This window comes from Prionailurus viverrinus, chromosome F2 (genome assembly GCF_022837055.1).
Source record: "Prionailurus viverrinus isolate Anna chromosome F2, UM_Priviv_1.0, whole genome shotgun sequence".
In the NCBI taxonomy this organism is placed as follows: Eukaryota; Metazoa; Chordata; class Mammalia; order Carnivora; family Felidae; genus Prionailurus; species Prionailurus viverrinus.
Window position 1 is genome coordinate 28,477,213 of NC_062578.1, and position 20,065 is coordinate 28,497,277.

The window sequence follows — 20,065 nt, forward strand, 5'->3', positions numbered from 1 at the left end:
TAATGAAACAACCCCATGACAGGTGAGAATAAAAATAGAGGTAACAACAATAAAGGATGATTCAACAGTAACTAAAAGAAATACTTATATACTCAATTTTTGACTCAGCAACTCCACCTCTAAGTATCCATCAAAAAATGGCAGAATTATGAAATATTTTATGTACAAAGTTATTCATTGCAAAAAAATTTTTTTAAACCAGAAACAACTTAAATGCTCATCTGTACAGACTGGTTAAATAAATTATGGTAAATTAAATAGTGTGCAGTCAGGCCACCTGGGTGGCCAAGTAGGTTAAATGTCCGACTTCAGCTCAGGTCATGATCTCAAGGTTCTCAGGTTCAAGCCCCATGTCAGGCTCTGTACTGACAGCTCAGAGCCTGGAACCTGCTTCAGATTCTGTGTCTCCCTCTCTCTCTGCCCCTCCCCAGCTCATTCTCTCTCTCTCTCTCTCTCTCTCTCTCTCTCTCTCTCTCTCTTCCTCAAAAATAATAAAAACATTAAAAATTTTTAAAAATATACTGTACAATCATAAAAAGGACTGAAGAAGATTGCTATACATATGAAATGATATGAAATGATCTCCAAGATATATTAAGTGGAAAAAGAAAAATGCAGAATAGCATATATAGCATGCTATTTTTTGTATAAGAAAAGAATTTGGTTTATTTAGCAAATTACATTTGTGAAAAGTACATTAGTACATTTTTTGTACTAAACCTGTACGAATTACAACGTTTTACAAAAAAATTAGTAGCTATAGAAAAAGAGAAGGAACAGAACAGAATAGATTGGAATGGAAGCAAGAGCCCTAAAATATGAAAACTAAAAGAAAAAATAAATTTAATTGTATATCAAGTTAAAGACATAAGCGCGCGCACACACACACACACACACACACACACACAATTCTTTTTTCACATAGCATTTTAACTTTCAATACTTAATGGAATAGAATATATTTCATGGACAAATACAGTTCAAAAAAATCTTATTGGTAGTTTGTTTGTTGGTAATATTATTGGTAATTTTATTTTGACATTATCTGTATATACACACAAATATATAATTAAATTTAATATTATTATATAGTAAAATACTCCATGTAAGAGAAACACAATATAAGCACATAATCAAAAACTTGACTCAAATATTTTAATGTTAATCCTGAATTTGAAATATCATAATAAATTCATGATTTCTTCTCCTTTGAAAAAATTCAAGTGCCCTAGCTCTGCCCACTGAAGAGGCTGGAATTAATGACCACCAAATGGCACTGAGCACAGCTAACACCCATTGAGCATCTCTAGCATTATGGTTTCCAAACGCCATTTCCTTCTAAAAGTACTCAGACACCAAAAATCATAAAATACCTAGGAATAAACCAAACCAAAGAGGTAAAAGATCTGTATGCTGAAAACTATAGAAAGCTTATAAAAGACATTGAAGAAGACACAAAGAAATGGAAAAACATTCCATGCTCATGGACTGGAAGAACAAACATTGTTAAATAGTACCCAAAGCAATCTACACATTCAATGCAATCCCTATCAAAATAATAGCAGTATTCTTCACAGAGGTAGAACAAACAATTTTAAAATTTGTATGGAACCAGAGAAAAGAATCTGCATAGCCAAAATAATGTTGAAAAAGAAAACCAAACCTGGAGGCATCACAATTCCAGATTTCAAGCTGTATTACTAAGCTGTAATCATCAAGACAGTATGGTACTGGCACAAAAACAGACACATAGATCAGTGGAACAGAATAGAGAACCCAGAAGTGACCCAACAGATGTATGGCCAACTAATCTTTGACAAAGCAGTAAAGAATATCCAATGGAAAAAAGACAGTCTCTTCAGTAAATGGTGTTGGGAAAACTGGACAACAACACGCAGAAGAATGAACCTGGACCACTTTCTTACACCATACACCATTAATAAACTCAAAATGGATGAAAGACCTAAATGTAAGACAGGAAACCACCAAAATCCTACAGGAGGAAACAGGCAACAACCTCTTTGACCTCAGGCACAGCAACTTCTTACAAGATATGTCTCCAGAGGCAAGAGAAACAAAAGCAAAAATGAACTATTGGGACTTCATCAAGATAAAAATCTTCTGCACAGTGAAGGAAATAATCAGCAAAACTAAAAGGCAACTGATGGAATGGGAGAAGATATCTGCAAATGACATCAGATAAAGGGTTAGTTTCCAAAATCTATAAAGAACTTATGAAACTCAACACCCAAAAAACAAATAATCCAGTGAAGAAATAAGCAGAAGACATGTTTTCCAAATAAGGTATCCAGATGGCTAACAGACACAGGAAAGGATGCTCATCACTCATCATCAGGGAAATACAAATCAAAACCACAATGAGATACCACCTCACACCTGTCAGAATGGCTAAAATTAACAACTCAAGGAAACAACAGATGTTGGCAAGGATGTGGAGGGATTTTTGCACTGCTAGTGGGAATGCAAACTGATGCAGCCACGCTGGAAAACAGTATGGAGATTCCTCAAAAAATTAAAAATAGAACTACCCTACAACACAGCAATTGCACTACTAGGTATTTATCCAAAGGACACAAAAATGCAAATTCCATGGGTCACATTCACCCCGATGTTTATAGCAGCAGTATCAACAATAGTCAAACTATGGAAAGAGCCCAAATGTCCATCGACTGACAAATGGGTAAAGAAGATGTGGCGTATATATATACAATAGAATATTACTGAGGAATCAAAAAGAATGAAATCTTGCCATTTGTAACAACATGGATGGAACTAGAACACATTATGTTAAAGGAAATAAGCCAGAGGAAGATAAATATCATATGATTTCGCTGATATGTGGAATTTAAGAAACAAAACAGATGAACATAAGGGAAGTGAAGGAAAAGTAAGGTAAAAACAGAGAAGGAGGCAAACCATAATAGATTCTTAAATACAGAGAATAAACCGAGGGTTGCTGAAGATGTATTGGGTGGGGGATGGGTTAAATGGTTAATGGGAATTAAGGAGAGTACTTGTTGGGATGAACACTAGGTGTTATATGTAACTAATGAATCACCAAATTCTACTCCTGAAACTGTATATATATTAAACACTATATATTAACTAACTTGGATTTAAATAAAATTTTAAAAATTAAATAATGAAAAGTAAAAGGACTCAGGGACTTCTGAAAAATATCTGATTCTCAATGTGGATCTGGAAATTTACAAGATGAACATTCTGCTTTGTCAAGGAGTAAGGAAATTGTCAAAGTCGAAGGGTCATTTCCAAAGGTCACAGAAGCCAGTATGAAGGAGTGCCTATTGGCCAAACTTGAAATGACTGGAGTGTCAAGTATAATGAATGTAATTGTTTAAGGCATTTAATATAGATGTATTTTAAATGGGTAAATAATAATAAAAAAGGAAGAAAGCAAAAAAAAATCTAATACACAGCATTTAAAAAATCTTTACTTCAAAAAATGTCAATTAAAAGGATGGAATTAAGTGTCCATCTTGCCTTTACTCTATTAAGTATATTTCAGAGATCCAAAATTATTCTTCTTTATGCAAGAAGGTTCTTTACCTAATGGTGGGGATGAAATTATAGGATTGTGATATAGAAATTACAGATTTCTCAAAAACACATTTTACAACCTGAAATGAAATAATTGATTCAAACCTCATCAATAGATAAAATCATTGGATGACAGGGATATTTACAATGGAGGGAGGGACCAGGCTGCCACCATCCAAAATCCCCTGATCATTCACTCTTTGCATCACAAAAATGTAGGTGATCCATTCACCGTAATGTGTTGTGACATAAGACACATTATGCCATCTATAAGAAATTCTTAACAAAAAGTGTGAGGGAATTACAATAAGGGAATAGGACATTCTTGCCTTAACTGGGGTGGACACCAAAAGCATTACCAGTAGCCATCACCCAGAAATTTACATACCACACACATTCCACAGTCAAAGTTTTTTGAAAAGAACTGAAAATACCCTCCCTGATAACTGTCAGCTCTAGGACAGGTAGCTGTCTCTGAGATCTGCAGTCAAGCAGAAGGAAGGAAATAATAAAGAGAAAAGTACAAATCAATGAAATATGAAACAAAATACAATAGAAAAAAATCAATGAAACCAACAGTCAGAATGATACAGAAAAAAAGAGCAAAGACACAAATTACCAATGTCAGTAGTGAAAAAGGACACTTCAATAGAAATCTGAAAAGACATTACAAAAATAATAAGGGAGTAGCAAGCGTTTGCATTATTTGAAAAGCGAAGAACTATAATTGTTTGTATGATACTTTTACAAATACACTTAGGAGGGGATGTAGATGGAATGGGATTAATTGCTTCTGGCTTGTCTGAAGACTAAGGACCTCCCAAGAAATCTTCAAGGTGCAAGACTTTTTCTTTCAGAAAAAGAAATAGGAATCCCATAGAAATATACAAAATGAGGCAAATCGAGATGTAAAAACAGCTTTTTCATGCCAAAGACAAAATATTAATAACACCTCAAAGTGAGCCCATAGCTGGACTTGAAGAAGTACTCCTGGAAAAATACTACTAAAAAGAGCACACAATGAAAAAGGGGGAAATCCCAACTTTTTCCAGGAATGTGATAAGGTTTTTCCATTGAGTATGAAATACATTCTTTTATATATAGATATACCACATCTTATTTTTTTTAATTTTTTTTAAATATGAAATTTATTGTCAGATTGGTTTCCATACAACACCCAGTGCTCATCCCAACAGGTGCCCTCCTCAGTGCCCATCACCCGCCCTCCCCTCCCACCCATCCCCCATCAACCCTCAGTTTGTTCTCAGTTTTTAAGAGTCTCTTATGTTTTGGCTCCCTCCCTCTCTAACCTCTTTTTTTTTCTTCCCCTCCCCCATGGGTTTCTGTTAAGTTTCTCAGGATCCACATAAGAGTGAAAACATATGGTATCTGTCTTTCTCTCTGACTTATTTCACTTAGCATAACACTCTCCAGCTCCATCCATGTTGCTACAAAGGGCCATATTTCATTCTTTCTCATTGCCACATAGTATTCCACTATGTATATAAACCACAATTTCTTTATCCATTCATCAGTTGATGGACATTTAGACTCTTTCCATAATTTGGCTATTGTTGGAAGTGCTATTATGAACATTGGGGTACAAGTGCCCCTATGCATCAGCACTCCTGGATCCCTTGGGTAAATTCCTGGCGGTGCTACTGCTGGGTCATAGGGTAGGTCTATTTTTAATTTTTTGAGGAACCTCCACACTGTTTTCCAGAGTGGCTGCACCAGTTTGCATTCCCACCAACAGTGCAAGAGGGTTCCCGTTTCTCCACATCCTCGCCAGCATCTATAGTCTCCTGATTTGTTCATTTTGGCCACTCTGACTGGCGTGAGGTGATATCTGAGTGTGGTTTTGATTTGTATTTCCCTGATGAGGAGCGACGTTGAGCATCTTTTCATGTGCCTGTTGGCCATCTGGATGTCTTCTGTGAAATACATTCTAAGGAAACGTATTGATATGCCATTTATACCAGGGAATATTAATAAATTATATTATAAATTCTCTCAATTTGAGAGGAACTCCTATTATGATTGGTTTATAAAGACTAATTACGCTCTTATTTAAACTAGCCTAGGGAAGCAAACTCCAAGAAAGGAAAGTAAAAATGCTTTTGAAATGCTGGCCCTTTAAGAACTTGAAAAAGTTGAAATTCGTGAGGAAAGAAAGAAAGAAAAAGAACAAGTTCAACTGAATCATATTAATGGATTTAGTTGCTACATTATAAGATAAAGAGAAAATAAATGCCGGTTTAATCAACCTATCAAAAAGTTTGTCTTTTTTTTTTTTAAGTAGAGCTTTAGTTCTTTTGAGTGAAGTTTAAATATTGGTCATGTAAATACAGAAAAATTCCATAAGGATAAGTTTGGGTAATATTCCTAAACAAAGCAAATCCTGCTAAGGTGCTAGTGTGTGACAGTTCTCAGTTACCTACTTCCCAGTTTTCTCTATAACTGAATGACTAAAAGTTGCTTAGTTTTTTTTTAAGTTGAAGCTACTATAGATGATATGGTAGTTGCAAAGAGATACTGGTATGGTATGGTAGGTGTGTTTTACATGTTTCTCAAGGTAACCAAGGCAATTTTATTAGGATGGCAAATTCAGTGAGGGTAGCAATTGTCCTGGACCTGCTGATGAGGCTAATATTTTTTTTAATATTAAACACCTAAGTAATTTTATGCCTATTTGTGCATGTTTAAATACATGCATATATAAATGCATACATTAGAAAACAAAGAAAGCTTAAAAATCATAGTTCAGAAAAAGATTGAACTTTGAGTATAATTTTTGTGTTTTTTATGCTCTTAAACCATTTTTTAAATTGTTATTTCTGTTTCCAATTGTGGTAAAATACATAGAATTTAAGTCATTTTTAACATGAAAGTTCTTTGTTTCTGAAAATCCTGTGGTTTCAAATATCTGTTATACTTGCTATTATATTTACTTTAAATATTTTAAATATTTTGCCTTTTCTAAACCAAGTAATAGTTTCCTAACTTTAGGCATCTGTGATTGAGGCTATATCGATGCAATGACCAGTTTCCTCTGACAAATCTCTTTAAAACTGTCTTTCCCAAGTGTAGGCCCAAATTCAGAATGCTAAAATTCTTAACATACCTTTTTCACTCAAACAATCCTTGGTGCTCCTCAGATAGGCCACTGAGTTTACTACTTTACCTTATAAAGGATGGATACTGGATATAATTGAAATATTATTTCTACATATATTAACAATCTCAATCACCATGAAAGCTAACTAATATAAATGGCCCAGAGACCCTCTCTTGGCATCTAGAATCAGAAAATTCCTTTTCCTTTCTTAAGTAGACCTTACAACAACTCTCGAATTCAGGCACCCCATTTATAAAAACCCTTCTCATTAAAGGTAGAAGAAAAAACTGTGCTTTGTGATGCTTATCTCCCAAACTGGAACCTTGTCATAAACCCATTGTTTTCCTTGGCATTTTTCTTGATCTTGTGTGTTGACTCATCATGTTTACAAGTGGGAGGGCAGCAGCTCCACTTGTTAAAGTCTCCGTAGAAGGTATTCTGGCCTCGCCTGTCCCACTCTGACTCTCTAATAGAGTACAGGCCTCATTACTCCAAACTAGCACCCAGCACTTCCGAGCCAGCCTGACTACCACCAAAAAATCTACTTTGTCTGTTTCTCATATAATTGTCAACTGCTGACCCAATCTAAATCCAGCCACATTACTACTTTCACTTCCTGGTAGAGACGACTTCCATGACCATTTAACAGTTTTCCAATACTCTGTTATACACTTGTAAGTCGCTTAGAGAGTTGATCTTAAAAATTCTCACCACTGTAGAACCAAACTAAAATGGAGTCACTAATGTCAAGGACAAAATAGAAGTGGTCAGCACAGGTGCATGAAGGAAATGTAACCTAACCTAACACGAATTTATAGCTCTTCCCAGAAAGCAGCAGAGGATACCAGCTCGTCCCCAAACATCACATCTGTTCATGCCATCTCTGGACTTTCTTGTTCCCCTGACTCACCTACCCTGATTCAAATAGGGGAAAAAACCCACTAGACAACCAATTAGCTGCAAAATAATGTCCTCACTGACCCCATAAAAATCCCTTTGTGAACAACTCAGGGTTTACTGCTCCTGTAGCCTTGAGTTTTGCAGCTCGCTGGTGGAAAGCCTTGCAAGAAACACCTTTCTTCGTTTTATTCAGTATGCAGAGTTTGGTTTTTGACACCACAAAAAAGAAATAGTAATCATGTGATGTGATAGAAGTGTTAGCTAACACTGTGGTGGTAATCATTTTGCAATATATAATTATATCGAATCAACATATTGTACATCTTAAATTTACACAATGTTGCATGTCAATTATATATGAATAAAGCTGGAGGGAAAAAAGAATTTAAATTAATAGCTGTTCATAATGCTCCATCTTGATTCAACTCATGTTCTCTTAAAAACCCTGATACATTATTTGTTGATGGCACATATCTTAAAAATAATCAATGTATATTTTGTGCTGGGCAGTGTTTATAGAAGCTACCTCATTTAAAGCTTTAAGTTAACAGCTCTGTTGATAATAGATAAGACTTAGAAGTCATTCATGATTGCAACTTTGTTGGGTCCCCAGAAGCACATTCATTTGTGTAGAATATTTATTAGAGTGTACACTTGCCACACGAAGCACCCACAATGACAAAGGCAAATTGATCCAGACTTTTCAAAAATATTGGACGGGGGTATTTCCCGAGAGATGTGACAGGTGACCAAATCTTGCCTTTCCTGTAATTATGTTGACCCAGCAAAAATGATAAAAGTATGGTACGACTCCCCTCAAGGCCAGTTTGAGCATTTACAAGATTTCATTTAGTTGCCCCAAAAACAAAGCTTTCATTAAGTTTTAGAAATATATATATACATGTATATGTATATATATATATTTTTTTTTAATTTTCTGGTGAAATTGAAGCTTTCTTTGCTAAAAGTCTAACATTCTAATTTTTGAGGGGGAAAACTTACCCCCCCCTTAACAGGTGAAATGCTTAAGAAGTTATACAAGATTCTTCTTTTACTTTTTTAAAATGTTTCTTTATTTATTTTGAGAGAGAGCACACATGCACGTAAGTGGGGCAGGGCACAGGGAGAGGGAGAGAGAATCCCAAGCAGGCTCCATGCTTAGCATGAAGTCTGATGTGGGGCTCGATCTCACAACTGAGAGATCATGACCTGGGCCAAAATCAAGAGTTGGGTCCTTAACCAACTGAGCCACGAAGGCACTCCCAATACTCTTCCTTCAAAACAAAACTCATTGGCGGCAACGGGACTCAGCTTTGGCCTCCTGCCACTTCCTCTCAGCTCCATTGATACCATCACCATAGTCCCAGCTGGTAGTGCACTGATTGGAACGGCTGTCATGAGCAGAACTTAGTTTTGAACATGAATAACCATGGCTTTGTGGTGTGTACTTTTAATAGAAAAGTCTCCAAAGTTGGTAATTTCTTGACCAATGGGCAAAGGCAACCAACGTGGTTGATGCTCACTCCAGGCTGAAGAAGTGCAGGCCGATCAGACTGTTTGTGATGGCTGGTTAAGCTGTTGATGACTTCATTGAAAAATTAGTACCATTGTTAGACGCTGGTGACATCATCATTGATGGAGGAACTTCTGGATACAGGGATACCACAGTGTTGAGACCTCAAGGCCAAGAGAATCTTGTTTGTGGAGAGTAGAGTTAACGGTGGAGAGGAAGGGGCCCAGGATGGCCAAGAGGGACAAAAAAGGCTGGCCACACATCATTTTGTGACTGGGTGGGAGATGAAGGAGCAGGACACTTTGTGCAGATGGTGCACAGTGGAATAGAGAACGGGGAAATGCAAACTCATCCATAAGGCTTACCGCTTGATGAAAGATGTTCCAGGCATGGAGCACAATGAGATGGCAAAGGCATTTGAGGAATGGAATAAGACAGAGCTAGGATTGAAATCACAGCCAATATTCTTAAGTTCCAAGACAGCAATAGCAAACACCTGCTGCTGACAATCAAGGACAATGAGAGGCAGAAGGGCACAGGAAAGTGGACCACCATCTCAGCCTTGGAGTACCATGGTCCTGTCACCCTCCTTGCAGAAGCAATTTTTTTTTAATTTTTTTTTCAACGTTTATTTATTTTTGGGACAGAGAGAGACAGAGCATGAACGGGGGAGGGGCAGAGAGAGAGGGAGACACAGAATCGGAAACAGGCTCCAGGCTCTGAGCCATCAGCCCAGAGCCTGACGCAGGCCTCGAACTCCCGGACCGCGAGATCGTGACCTGGCTGAAGTCGGACGCTTAACCGACTGCGCCACCCAGGCGCCCCCAGAAGCAATTTTTCTTGATGTTTATCATCTCTGAAGGATGAGAGGATTTAAGTTAGCAAAAAGCTGAAGGGTCCCCAAAGATCCAGTTTGAAGGTGGTAAGAAATCATTCCTGGAGGACATTTAGAAGGCCCTCTATGCTTCCACGATCATCTTATGTGCACAAGGCTTCATGCTGCTAAGACAAGCAGCCATGGAATTTGGCTGCACCCTCAACTATGGTGGTGTCACCCTGACATGGAGGGGGTCTGCACCATTAGGAGTGTGTTCCTAGGAAAGATAAAAGATGCATTTGATCAAAACCCATAACTTCAGAATCTACTACTAGATGACTTTTTTAACTCAGCTGTTAAAAACTACCAGGACTCCTGGCAGCAGGCAGTCAGCACTGGTGTCCAGGCAGGTATTCCCGTGCCCTGCTTCACCACTGCCCTTTCCTTCTATGATGGGTACAGACACAAGATGCCACCTGCCAACCTTATCCAGGCCCAGTGGGGTTACTTTGGGGCTCACACTTATGAACTCTTAGCCAAACCTGGGCAGTTTAATCACACTAATTGGACAAGCCATGGTGGCATTATGGCATCATCTTCATACAGTGCCCAATCAGACTGGTTACCCGCCACAATGCCACAGACTGGGACATTCCACTTACCACACAGCTCTGCTCACACAGCCCTCTGCCCTATTTTCTGATCAGACCTCTTAAAATAAAGTCTCATAAGAGACTCTTGAAGGAGCCAATCTGAGTTTACTTGTAACATAGATCTGTGAGAATCACCTTGCCCTCTGCCCTTGCTTCTTAAGACCAACCAGGAGCTGAGGCACTTGGGTGGCTCAGTCGGTTGAGTGTCTGACTTTGGCTCAGGTCATGATCTCATGGTTCATGAGTTCAAGCCCTGTGTTTGGCTGTGTATTGACAGCTCAGAGCCTGGAGCCTGCTTCAGATTCTGTGTCTCCCTCTGTCTCTGCCCCTCCCCATTCGTGTTCTGTCTCTGTCTCTCAAGTATAAATAAATGTTAAATTTTTTTTTATTTATATTAAAAAAAAAAAAAGACCAACCAGGAGTTGACCGTGTGCGAGGTAATGTGAATCAGCTCCGGGAAACAGTTTTCCAAGTATCCCCTGTGGTTAGGGAGTCAGTGGCAGTTTCACTTGATAGAAGCACACATTGATGGGCGCAGTTTCTGTGGAATTTGCTCAAATTGAAGCGGAATTCCTTTTTTTCCCTACTTAATAAAAGATCCATTGTAAAAAACAAAAACAAAAACAAAAACAGACACTCATTGGCCTATTAGCATAAAAGCTCTGAGGAGGTAAAAAGAATTAATAATATTTTTAAGTTTTTTACATTTTTATTCTTAAAAAATCCATAGTTACAGGAAAGTCCCAAGAACAGTTAACCCCTATGTGCCCTTCATCTGTATTCACTAATTGTTAACATTCCCACATTTGCTTTATATCTCTCTCCTTTCTCTGTCTTTATATATATTATATATATTCATAAAAATAATAAAATGATTATTATTACTAATGCTAAACCATTTAAAAGTTGATTACAGATATTATGACCTTTATTTTTATGTTTTTAATTGTTGACCCTATATTTTTAAATACTCTTATGTTTCTCTTTTAGGAATAGGCATATATTCTTACAAAACCTCATTCCAGTGATCAAATTCAGAAAAATCAATATTGGTTTGGTGTCATAATATAATATACTACTCATCTCCTATACATCATTCTTGATCTAGAATCCATTCCGGAATCACCAGTTGCAGTCACTGATTGTCACGTCTCTTTACTTTATCTGTCACAGTTTCTCATGTGTCTTTACCTTTATGAGATTGATATTTTTTAAGCATACAAGCAAGTTGTTTTATGGACTCTCCATCAGTATGGGCTTTTTGATGTTTTGTTATAATTAATTTTTAGATGTTTGGCAGGAGAACCAAGTAACTAATGCTGTTTGTAGTGTACCACAGCTAGAGACACATGATGGTCATTTATCACTATTGCTAGTGATGTTAACTTCAATTGCTTGGCTCAGTTGGCTTCCACAAGATTTCAAGGTTCCATCATCAATATTTCCTTTGTAATTAATAAGTAATCTGTGAGGAAATACTCTAAGACAGTTTAATTATCTCTTCCTCATCAAACTTTCACCTAGTCATTTCAGCATTTAATGATTATTGCCTAAGTCAGTGATCATTATGGCACTTGCAGAATGATGATTGTTTTCCAACTCTATCTTTCCTCCTACATGTATTATATAATATTTCATGATAAAGAAGAGCTTTTCCTTTTCTCCCATGTATTTATTTATCATAAATACATAATTAATTATTATTTGATTTAATGTGTTCTTTTTTTGAAAGAGAGAGAGCACACACAAATGGGGATGGGACAGAGGGAGAGGGAGAGAGAGAATCTTAAGTAGGTTCCATGGCAGCGCAGAGCCCAATGCAAGACTCAGTCTCACGATTGTGAGAGTTAAAATCAAGAGTTGCTTGGGGCGCCTGGGTGGCTCAGTCCGTTGAGCATCCGACCTCGGCTCAGGTCATGATCTCACAGTCTGTGAGTTCGAGCCCCGCATCGGGCTCCGTGCGGATAGCTCAGAGCCTGGATCCCATTTCAGATTCTGTGTCTCCCTCTCTCTCTGACCCTCCCCCGTTCATGCTCTGTCTCTCTTTGTCTCAAAATAAATAAACGTTAAAAAAAAACTTAAAAAAAAAAGAGTTGCTTAACCAACTGAGCCACCCAGAAGCCCCTTTGCTGCTATATTTGTATTGATAGTTAGATTGTCCCAGATTTGCCATTGAGATCCCTTCAAGCTGGCTCCTATGTCCTTTTTACAATACCCATTAGTTTTTAGAGCTTCCTTTTTTTTTTTTTTTTTTTTTTTTCATTAAATAAGGTCCTTCAGACTTATCTTGAATTTTCTGTGTCCCAGCCCTGGAATCAGGCAAGTCTCTAATCTATTGAGAAACCATCACATGGTTTGTTTAATGTTTATTTTTTTTTTAATTTTTTTTTCAACGTTTATTTATTTTTGGGGGGACAGAGAGAGACAGAGCATGAACGGGGGAGGGGCAGAGAGAGAGGGAGACACAGAATTGGAAACAGGCTCCAGGCTCTGAGCCATCAGCCCAGAACCTGACGCGGGGCTGGAACTCATGGACCGCGAGATCGTGACCTGGCTGAAGTCGGACGCTTAACCGACTGCGCCACCCAGGCGCCCCATGTTTATTTATTTTTTAGAGAGAGACAGACAGTCAGAGTATGAGCAGGAGAGGGTCAGAGAGAAAAGGAGACACAGAATCTGAAGCAGGTTCCAGGCTCTGAGCTGTCAGCACAGAATCCAATGGGGCTTGAACCCACGATGTGAGATTATGACCTGAGCCAAAGTTGGACACTTAACCAACTGAGCCACCCAGGCACCCCGATGTGGTTTGTTTAAATCTACTTAGAGTGTTTGTTCTGTACAATAATATCAATAAGTTTATGTCTCCTCAACATATGCTCTCAAGGAATCTTTTTCCTACATTTATGTTTTCTCATGCTGACTACATGAAAATGTGGTATATACTTTGACAAGATCATCCTGCCCTAGCTGTTTTTAGTGGAGAATCGTATTTCAAAACCAAACTCTGGGTGTTAACTGCTCATTATACCAGTGTGTAATTGCTTCTTAGCTCAATCAGCAGATAAAACTAAGAAGCATAGGGGCGCCTGGGTGGCGCAGTCGGTTAAGCGGCCGACTTCAGCCAGGTCACGATCTTGCGGTCTGTGAGTTCGAGCCCCGCGTCAGGCTCTGGGCTGATGGCTCAGAGCCTGGAGCCTGTTTCCGATGCTGTGTCTCCCTCTCTCTCTGCCCCTCCCCCATTCATGCTCTGTCTCTCTCTGTCCCAAAAATAAATAAAAACATTGAAAAAAAATTAAAAAAAAAAAAAAAAAAAAAAAAAAAAAAACTAAGAAGCATAGACTTTTATTAGAGATATGGTGTATTTTAAATCATGAATTAGGAAATGCATATATATTTTTATACTATGAATTTTTAGACATCTAATTCCAATCTAATACCACAATATTCTTTATTTTTTTTAATTTATTTTTATTTATTTTGAGAGAGATAGTGAGAGCAAGCAGGGAAGGGGCAGAGAGAGAAGAGGGAGACAGAATATCAAGCAGGCTCTGCATTGTCAGTACTGAGCCCAATTCAGGGCTCAAACTCAAGAACTGTGAGATCATGATCTGAGCTGAAATTAAGAGTCAGCCACCACCCAGGTGCCCCTAATACCACAATATTCTTTTCTACCTTTCCAAATTCTATATTTGTATTTCTCTTCCGCCACAGAGACAAACCTGACTCCCAATAATAAGATTATTTTGACTCAGTTCTCAATCCTACTGTATATACAAAATGGTTCCAGAATTTCCACACCCAGTACTATACAAACAAGAACAATTTTGAAATGTTCAAGGAACAGGTTTTGTTTTTTTGGATTCGGAGTTGTTTTGGGTTGTGGGGGTGGGGGAGTTTGTAGTTTTGTTGTCTTTAAATTGAGGGTATATAATCAAAGCACTGTGTTTAAAAGTTATGAACTAAGAGTATTTAAAATTAGAACAATTAATATTTACAGAAGAATTTGATCCTCCTTATCTTAAAGTTCTTCCCTAACCTTAATTATGATATAATGTACATCACAAAATCCCCATAAATTCTCACGTTTTTACTAAGTTATCCTTATTACATCTTGATCTTGACAGGTATTTTCAAAACCTAGTATCATATACAATCATACCCAACAGGTGCAAACTGTACTTCCTAAAGAGATACCTGTGCACACACCCCTATGTAATACACAACCGGTAGATTGGTTACATGGGGAAAGACACCGATGAAAATCAGTTTTAGAACTGTATTGAAAACAGGGCCATTCAAGTGTTTCTAACCACTAATGCTGTTCTTAAATTCCAGAACACATAATCCATGGATTTATACTTTCCAATGCAAATGTACCAAGGATTTTTACAACCTAAATATCCATTCCCATTGGAGATCTAATTCAGAAGCAGGAAATTTACAGAAATAAAAAAAGACAACTGCCACAGACCATTGCCATGGCTGCCAACATTGCCAATTGTGGAATTTTATATCTGGTCCAGATCTTCCTAAAAAGTATTAACCCAAACACATCTAATGCATACGTCTCAATCGAACTCTAGGCCTCCCACAATTACTGCTGTTACATATATACCCAGGGCCTCACATCACCCATATGACGTCAAAAATGGGAAGGGACACGTCACTAACGATGCAAATTATAAGTCAACTGTTTTGTCACAAATCAGTTCAGAACCATCACGTGATTTGTTTAAAGCTACCAAAAATGTTTGTTCTTCACAATTAGACTAATTACAACTAGGTAGAAACTGGTACCGACTGATTATCTTTATACCCTCTCAGTACACACCCAAGGGACTATTTTTCCTATATAATTAGATGGGCCTTCCATGCTAATGACATCAACATATGACCTATACTTTGAGAAAATCATACTGCTTTTCTAAGGATTCAAGACAAATCCCTCTGCATCTCATATTTGTGGTGAGAAACCTGGCAAGGTAGCTTATCAAAAAAGATCCAAGACACCAGGTACCATGAAAATGTCGTCCTCAGACTGAAATGTGTGATCCACAATTTATAACTGACTATAACTGAATGACAAATAAAAGAGCTTAAGCACTCAACCCACAAAAAAATTGTTGGCTAGACTAGTTCCAGCTAATAAAATTGTCCCTGACTATTTACAGGCCAACCAAATCCTGAATCAATACAATAACTAATGCCCAGGGAAACACTTGAAGAAAAGTGGAATCGTTAATTTGGGGGAGAAGGAAGGGGTTGGAATGGTACATAGATTTTAGGGTTGGCCAAATTTATCCATGATACTTATACTCCTGGTTGGTTCTAGGCCAATTAAAAATTAGATACGAAGTGGGATTGCAAATATTTCTTTTAATATTATGAATGTCCTCATACATCTTCCCTTTTCTACTGAATCATATTGCTTAAAAACTATTCCATTGCCACTATGCCAGAGTGACAACTAGCTGATGCTACCACTGTCAAAACAACTGAAGTCACTGCAACTCACTTAGCCCACTTTGACCAAAAGGAGGACAGTATTATGATAAGCAAGAAATAGTACAGTCATCGTTTCACTAAGGAGGGGTGTTCAGCGAAGTCCAGGCAACAGTTCAGCAATAGTCATACCCAGAAATAAAACACATCATTTTCAGAGTTTTCAGAAAGAGTTTTCAGAAAACTCATAAATAACTACTGTTACCTTCCCTGACAAATGCCAGTTTGCTTCAAAGAAAAGTTTCCCCCTGATAAGTTTTAACTAATAGTTAAATACACATTTGAGCTCAAAGCTAATGTTACTGTCAAATTGAATTTTTGATGAAATAGCTTTTTAAGAATATTACTTAGATCTATTAATTCAATTTCATTTGATAATAAAGCAGAACAGGGGTGGGGTAAGTTCAGAGGGTCAGAGAACGCGTTAATAAGTGATTAATGGAAAAATATCCCTGGAAGGCAGTATAATAAAATGCTTTTGCTTTTTTCTTCCCTAATTCCTCCTCTTCATCCTCCCCTTCCTCCTCCTTCTCCTCCTCTTCCTCCTCCTCCTCCTCATCCTCCTCCCCCTCCTTCTGGCTGTGATTTAAAATAAACAAAGTTCTTGGGCAACTCATGTTAATTGTATGTATAGTACTGTGCTCATTGTGGGGCTTCTGTTTAAAAAATAAAATAAAATGGGGCCTATGGGATAAATACAGTGAGTCATACTTCTCCTAGACTTCTCCTCCAGGCATTTCGGTATTATCTCCATTGTGTTCCCACTTGAGTGTTGTAAGCTAAAATGCTGAGTGGAATCCCAAGGGGAATCAACTTCCCAGCTTCGGTGGTGTCCAGCTAATGTTCTCCTTGAACTCAAGTTGTAAATCAACTCACAGAGAGAAGGAAAAAGTCATAGTAGTTGCTGCCAAGAGAGCAAACAGTTTTCGAACACTACCAATTTAATGTAAAGATTCAACTTATTAAATTTATATTGTCCCTTTTATGATTAGAGCAAGTTCGTTCCCAAAAAAGTTCAATTATAAAACTATCAGTAGGACTTACTCATCTCAATAGGTCATTTTGTTTCCAGGTAAATTATACTAATTATTAATATGTACAAGTCCCATTTGTACATAAAGAAAACCTTAGGTACAAAAAAAGGAGATAATCATTAACTAAACATCCTTCATATTTAAATAACTGATCTAAGAGGAAATAATAAGATATGTTCATTCATCATTTCAGAAAACAACTCTAAAACATTGGAAAATTCCTGAACTATATAGATTTCATTATTAATAAGGAATACCCCCCTTTCTCAGGATGACTTCCTTTCAATTAAACCATATTAGATAGTGCTATTGAAGGGCACCTGATTCTTTTTATTCTTTATTAATCTATAAAAGTTTAAATATAGCAAAATAGTCAAAATGTTAGTCAGTTAACTATTTTTTCATCTTACTATTTTAGATGCATTAGTAGATATCTTCAGTTATAACTGCATTCCCAACTACCTAAAAAGAAATTTTATGGCTTCCGCTGCTGCCCCCCAAACTTCCTTTGTAATCAACTAATGTCAGATCAAAACAATTAACTCAACTCTAACAATATTTTTTGTATCTCACTAGCTTTTAATAATTACTTTAGAATTCCTTCCCAGACACTTGATTATTAATAGCAGAAAGTCATATGACTACATTAGATTACATCAGCTAAACCTCCAAAGCAACTGTTCCTCTCCACTTTGGAAAGAAATCAACACCTCAGGCTTCCTCACAGAGATAAAACACAATACACTGTAACCCACAGTAATTAAAATCTCTGTTAGCACATCTTTCATTTCCACAGCTTCCTCTTACTACTGTTAAAGATTTTACAAAATTGACAAAGGTTTTATCCACCTCTGCCCTTTAGGGAATGGGGAAGAATATAAATAAACAATAGTAAACAGCTTAGTAACTGCTCCTGACAGGAGCTATGCAAAGAAATGTGGTTGAAAGCATCACTATGGCTTCACCAGGTTCAATCATTTTGAATTATTTTCAACCGTATTTTATTATTGTCACTGTTAATTCACAAGTATTTATGGACTTTCAACTGTGTGAATCATGAAGCCAAGCACTATAAAGGATATAAAGATATACACTATTCAGTCCATACCCTTAAAAAGTTTAAATGTATTGGAAATGGTAAACATAGTAGTTATAATTTATTAAGTATCCATAGTGATTTAGGCAGTTTATACATGATAACCCTACAGTCTACCCCAAATCCTGGAATACAGGCCTTATGTCACATTGTAGAAACTTAGTACTTATTCCTTAATTTGGGTATCCACCCATCCTTATCAAAATCATTTGTTTCAGGGAAAGCTGATTTTTGTCTCCAGGCTTCTGGGGCCTATTCTATCTCTGTAGTTAGATGAGTCAAAAATCCTCTTTTTTTTTTTTTTTTAATCAGAGCGACTTGATTGTGTTTTCTATACTTTGCAACCAAAAGCAGTCTAACTGATTCCCAGGATATTTATCCTCCAAAATAAATATAATTTTCTTAAAGAGGTGAAGGTTACACTTTCTTTTATTGTGCATTAAAAAATTTAAACATTAAGGAGAAGGTTGGTGGTTTCATAGTATAAAAGCCTGAAATTTCACTAAATAAATATTTGTTGGGTGAATAAATTGGCTGAACAAGTGAATGAATAATGAATAAACTATTGAATATAAAATAATTCTCTATACCTATTTGCCCCTACCCTCCCAGGCCAATATCCATGATTCAAATTGTTATGTTAGAAGAAAAGAAAGAACAATAATTGATTAATAAGTCAGCTTTTTAAATTTATTTAGGGTTTTTTTTTTAGCCAGTTGATGATAGCCTGCTATCTCTGTATACTATAGTAAATCATACTAACCTACCCTCTTCCCTGCTTGACATTACTTAAAAATCACACAAAGCTGAGGTTAGGTGGCTAGCACCCAAAGAGTCAGAAATAGAAAAGAGTCACACATCTGACACTTGCCCCTATGCATACTGACCTCCTTCTCACATTTCTATCCATCAGTAAGTCATGTTCCCCAAAGGATGAGAGATTAGACAATAGAATGTGTGCGAGTTTTGTTCTGTTTTGTTTTTTGTTTGATCAAAGTGCAGAAAAAGATCTCACTCAACTGCCAGTGGTAGTTGTTACAGACATTAATGTCATGACTTAGGGATCCTGTTCTCCAAGGAAGCTAGAGAATATGTAAACATGATACATAACCTGAGGGGAAAAGGTGTGGTGGGGAGAAGAGGAGTACCATAAAGATTTGAGTCACACAGACAGGCTGAAGCTCTCTCATCTCATTACTGGTAACTACTCCACGGAGAAGGAATTAGCTCTCACATTTAAAGTGGGAAATGACCCTAGAAAGGGAGAAAATGGCTATATATTTCCAGACCCTGCCAACTTCCATACTGCTCTCTTGCTGTGTCATAGTCACAGACCTGTACAATGACAGGAAAAATAATTTCTAATCTTCCTGTTCAAGAAGTAATTTTATTGATCTCCACTTTATCTTTTATTTTTCCTATGATTCAGCAGGTCAGAATTGCTCTAGTTCCAATAGTTTTCTATCACTCAGCAGATGTCCATGGGGTTTAAATGTCTTACAAGTTAATAGGAGGTGAAGAAATTTATTTCAGCACCAAGGAGAGTGCCTGTTATTTTTCAAATAGTTTTATGTTTAAAACTGCATATTATTCATGAGCCTAGAATTTTTGATATATGACTTAATAGAAACCTGCTAAGAAATTATTTCATTCATTAGAATAACCACAATCATTTCTATAAAATTAAAAATTTGCCAGGATTCTGTATGTATTCATGATTTCAACAATGTGCTATTCTTTTAGCTATCAACTGCAATGGAATTGGCGATTCTTTCCCTTTTTTCAAATGTCAAAAACCACAGTTTCCTGAATGGATCTAGACTAGAGGAAGGCTCAGAGAAATCACAGAAGTG

The 20,065-nt window shown here is 37.0% G+C and overlaps 1 pseudogene; it reads left to right on the top strand.

The window, feature by feature from the left end:
* Window positions 1-10,630, top strand: part of LOC125156187 (6-phosphogluconate dehydrogenase, decarboxylating-like) — a 35,702-nt pseudogene extending 25,072 nt beyond the window's left edge.
* Window positions 10,631-20,065: the final 9,435 nt, after the last annotated feature.